Source organism: Labrus mixtus, chromosome 17 (assembly GCF_963584025.1).
Source record: "Labrus mixtus chromosome 17, fLabMix1.1, whole genome shotgun sequence".
Lineage (NCBI taxonomy): Eukaryota > Metazoa > Chordata > Actinopteri > Labriformes > Labridae > Labrus > Labrus mixtus.
In genome coordinates this window covers 17,954,953-17,959,952 of record NC_083628.1, presented here as the reverse complement: position 1 = coordinate 17,959,952, position 5,000 = coordinate 17,954,953, and the positions used below count along the sequence as shown (strand labels likewise).

At 41.6% G+C, this 5,000-nt stretch overlaps 1 protein-coding gene and 1 long non-coding RNA gene across 3 annotated transcripts in view; one reads left to right on the top strand and one right to left on the bottom strand.

Moving 5' to 3' along the window:
* LOC132992230 (uncharacterized) overlaps positions 1-5,000 on the top strand; it is a 190,881-nt gene that overhangs the window by 40,156 nt on the left and 145,725 nt on the right. The gene's annotated exons all lie outside the window — the stretch shown is intronic.
* gfra2b (GDNF family receptor alpha 2b) overlaps positions 1-5,000 on the bottom strand; it is a 95,074-nt gene that overhangs the window by 34,910 nt on the left and 55,164 nt on the right. The window lies entirely within an intron of this gene.

The window sequence follows — 5,000 nt, the reverse complement described above, 5'->3', positions numbered from 1 at the left end:
TGTGTGTTTCACATCAGAGTCCAGCGTGAACACCTTTTAATCCTGATCCAACACGTCTGATTACAGCAGACTAATGGAAGTGACAGCTCTGACCTTGACCTCAGAGAGCACTTAAAGCGTGACATGACGAGCTGCAGCCGCACACGCCTCCATATTACCATCAACTCTTACATATTCATATCAGATAAAGAGCAAGTCGTGAGGGAAAAATAGTGAGTCAGTCCCCATAGAGCCCCATGTTAAAATAAACATGTTTATACATTAGAACTTTATTTAACAGACAAGTCTTAGCTCCACTTTCTACAACCAGTCACATCAGACTTTTATTTTATTTACATGTTAGCAACAATTAGCAGCTAATCTGAGTCTGTGAAAAACATATTTTTAGCTGGTTAGCTCGTTCACTGTTTGCCCTACATTGATTTATTGGAGGCAGTCTGTGCATGGAGTCAGGACTGCTGATTGAGCTTAGTGTTTCCAAATCCATCTCTCCTATCCAGCTCTACTCTGTCGTCCAAATATGGTCCCAGAAAAACAACAAGTCACGGCCAAAATGTTGAATTTGAGGCCTCGAAAAGTCTTCAAGCAGTTGTGGATGTCATGGAGGCTTTAAAGGCCGTTATTTATAAGGAATAGTTTCCCCCATCCTTTGAGTAATGTGTACCTTAATCAAACTTCAACAGAGTGAATTGTGCCATCAGAGAGCTGTGCATGTCAAACATATCCACGCTGTACATACAGAGAGCGAGGGGTGATCGAGAGGCCACCGCTGTGAGCTGTCATCACCTCCAACTGTGATGTCACAGACAATTAAATATGAATATAAACACAATTGTGTGTGTGTGTGTGTGTGTGTGTGTGTGTGTGTGTGTGTGTGTGTGTGTGTGTGTGTGTGTGTGTGTGTGTGCGGTTTGTATGCAGTATCAGTGTGTTCAGTCAGAGCTTCACCTGTAGATAACCTTGTAGCTGCTTGTCTGATTGAACACACACACACACACAGATAGACACACACACACATACAGATACACACACACGCTCAGTCTTTATGCATTCACGATACATTCGAGGGTACAGGAAGGAACATACTGTAATGTTTTCAAACATTTTATCATCACTGACAGAGTCTCCTCAAATGGAACATATTTTTCTTTGAATTCAAACATCTACTGACAATCTACCAAACACACACTCACACACACACACACACACACACACACACACACACACACACACACTCACACACACACACACACACACACACACACACTCACACACTCACACACACACACACACACACACACACACACACACACACACACACACATACACACACACACACACACAGCCCTCAGCTGAAGAGCAGCTGTGTGTTTCCATGAAAGGCTAATTTCATGTCGAGGAGCTGCTGCTGAATGAAATTAAACACCGTATCTTCTTCTGGTGGCTGAATGCAAAAAATAAACAACACGCTGCGCTTATTTTCATTCTCTTTTGATGGAGTCAGAACTGTACAAACATCTTAAACACAAACAAACAAACAAGTCTGATATTTATCGGACAATTTAAAACCCTTCTTTTCTACGATTTCTTCCTATTTTTCTTGAGACTCTGAACAGTGAAGTCAAAGTTTGGGGAAACCAAGCAGCAACTTCTAGTGTTTAAACACAAAGCCAAACAAGAAGCCCAAAATCTTGCAGTTCCTCGAGTGTCCACTAGAGGCTGGCTGCAGAAGCACAGGAAGTCACATACACACCCATTCTAAAAAGTCATTTTTTACAGCAGAGATTAACATGTTTACAGCCTGGTTCAAAAAAACAAACAGGTCTGATTAGCTCATGTCTCGATCGACACACACTGTACGGGGGGTGAATGTTCTGATGACTCATCAGTTTTGATTTGATGAAGGATAAGAGTTATTCACAACAAGGCGTGTAGCTGACCTGATTGACAGGAGGGCGTCGTGTAATGGTTTGTCAGGAGGTTTAAAACCCGCCTCAGCTCCAGCTCTCAGCCTGTTGTTGACTGAAAGTTAGACTGAGACAGCATTTCCAGCATGGAGACCGCCATCGATGGGACTCCAGCGCCCCCTGCAGGAACAGATGGGTGACCTCACTCAGGCTTTGTCCATTCATATTTACAGTCTGACACCTATTAACATGATGGAGGCAGGGTTTATGACCTATACTGCAGCCAGTCACTGGTGCTCCACCAGCTCTCACTAGCTGCAGATGATTGGTTAATTTCATAACGCAAATTGGCTCTTCACCATCTCCCTCCTTCATAATACCCCAATATGTCTCTGTTGTAAATATGTGTATGGTAGGTTTGTGTTGCTTCATAATTAGATTAAACTTCTCATTATTTTGTCCTTTGTTCGCCTTTAATTTAATCTTATTCGTACCTAAATCTCTTTTAAATAAACATGTCTGTCGTTAAACCTCCACAGCCTGTCTCTGTGACTGTCAGGGACTCGAGGTTTATCTCAGGATCACACATGGAATTTAAAGTTCTGCCACCCAATTATTCTCAAACACCTTTCAGTTTACTTTACCCGAGGTAAATGTCACAGCATCACAGAGCTGCTCTTTGTTTTAATCATCACTTAAACATCAAAACCTCCTGAGTCGAAGGAAAGCATGGAAGCGGAGGTTTCTATAAGACAGTGATGGAGATCATGACTGACGGTCTGTGATTAACTGACTTCATGTTTGTCAAAGCTGTCCATTAGCAAGAACTTAAACGACACGTTCTTAGTTTGGATGTTTATGCTCAGAAGTGATTAAACACACATTTGTCTGATCGATTAAAGGCAAACTTCACTGATGTCTTGAAAACTATTTTTTCCTGTCTCTGCAATAGGGCCCAACAGTGAAGTAAAAATCCTGTTCATTTTCTCCATAGCGGATTTGATGATTAGTCATGATGTCATAACCATCCAATGTAGACTGACCACGAGCTACCCGAGTGTAGAACGATGGTTTATGCTCCTGAAGGAGACACGAGTTCGTCTGATATCATCCTCGTTTTAAGAAAAACAAGGTTTAATAAGACACTGGGAAAAAGAACTACACTACCCACAAGCGTCACAGCAACGTCTCTGATTGGTTGAGCTCGCTGTTACCATGGCAATGTTTCCCACCCCTCTGCGCCGTATGTGAACAGACAAGTTTCGCTAGCAGGCTAGCTAGTCAGTTAGCTAACAGGAAATGTACTAATAACCTCGTCATATCGATGTGAATGTAGTTTATATTTTCAACAACAAAAACTACAAGATATTACAACACTTCCATTAACAGTATGAACACTAAAACAACGACTAAAGTTACTTTTAAGAAGAAATGGATTGTGGGACGGTTAGTTCCTTGACTCCAGATGAAAATTATGTACATGGTCTTGTGTCTTTGCCTTTTTTTCTGTTTTTTAACACCGTTTTGGCGCCAAATTAAATGTACTATAGTCACGAGTATTGGGTAGCTGGTTGTCTTGGTTCCAGGCGCCAATGTCTTGATATGAGGATTTTGTGAAAAATGAAGGGAGGATTTGAATGAGGAACTTCCAGAAACAGAGCGAAGAAAAAATGGGCTGTTGAGCTCTATGAGCCTCATGATATCTCTTGTTATGCAGATGACGCTCTGGTTTACATTCAGCTCCTCTTCACATCTTTAACTCAACTCTCTGAAGACTTCAAACGTCTGTGCAGAATCTGAAACTTGTTCTGACCACTGAGATAACACGTTTAGGTTGAATGAATCCATACCTTTAGATAGATACACTAAATACACGTTAAATTGAAACATGGAAAACTCCTGAATTATGAGATTATCGGTGAGACGGCCCCTTTAAAATCGATAAACTACAGAGAGCCTTTATTGTTGGTCTACCTTAAAATAAATTGGTGCAGTATCTTTGTTCTTTAGTTTGATATGACATGAGATAAATGCTGTCCTCGTCTCACCGCTGTGCTCTGTGTAAAGCAGCAACAGGAAGTGAAACTACATGTTATCAGTATTATTTATAAAGGTCTCCTGCAGCAGCTGCCTCAGTGCATCACATCTCTCATTTACAACCAGAGCTCAGCATGCCACATCTCTGGCCCGTTTAACTCCTCTTACCCCCTCGAGTGGGTACTGCACTTGGACAAGACCGCCTTCCAGGACTTTGCACCCAAACTGAATGAATTTAAAAGGAGTTAAAAACATGGGCGTCTCATCCAATTTGAAACTTTTTCGTGAGAAGTAAAAAATCAAATAAAATAAAATAAAAACATCTCCGTCCCTCATTTTTATGGAGAGAGGAGTCAGGGAAGTTTGGCTCGTCTGTCTGATGATGGAGCGATCCAGTGTCGACTATTTAAAAGTTTTTATAAATCCAACCATTGATGCCTGTTTTGATTCCAGGGCAACAAAAACAGAAGTCTCAGGGACCCAATATTTTGTAATTTATTGTTTTTAATCGACAAACTTGCAGGTCAGCTCCCCCACACAGTCATTGGAAAAGTCTGCAGGATTGTTCCTTCCTCTCGTCTGTCTTATGAAATAGATGTAGTTTATTAAAGCTTCAGTACTTTCTGATACTATGGTTCATTAAAATAAAAGTGTTTGTATCATTTTAAAACGTGTGGTATCGAAAACGGTCAAAGAATCGAACACTTTGACGACCTTGGTTCTTGCATGGGGCTCCATAACTCCCTCAGGCGAGTGCGAGCAGGCAGCGCCTCCAGGGTCCAGATTTACTGAGTTTAAAGACACAATGTACTGTTTTGGGTCACTCGCTTTCAGCTGTACCTGGTGGGATATCTTTACTTCTTCATTCCTGACAGGTGGCAGAGCTCTTATCATTCAGCACATCTGAACAGAGCAGCTCTGAAGAACAGTGAGAGAACATGTACAAGGATTTACCTGCATATGTCCAGAAAGCTAAATGAAGGCGGCTCGGTACAACAGAGGATTGTGAAGTACTTGTTATGCAGCCGATTTGACAATGTGTTCAGGGACACGCGA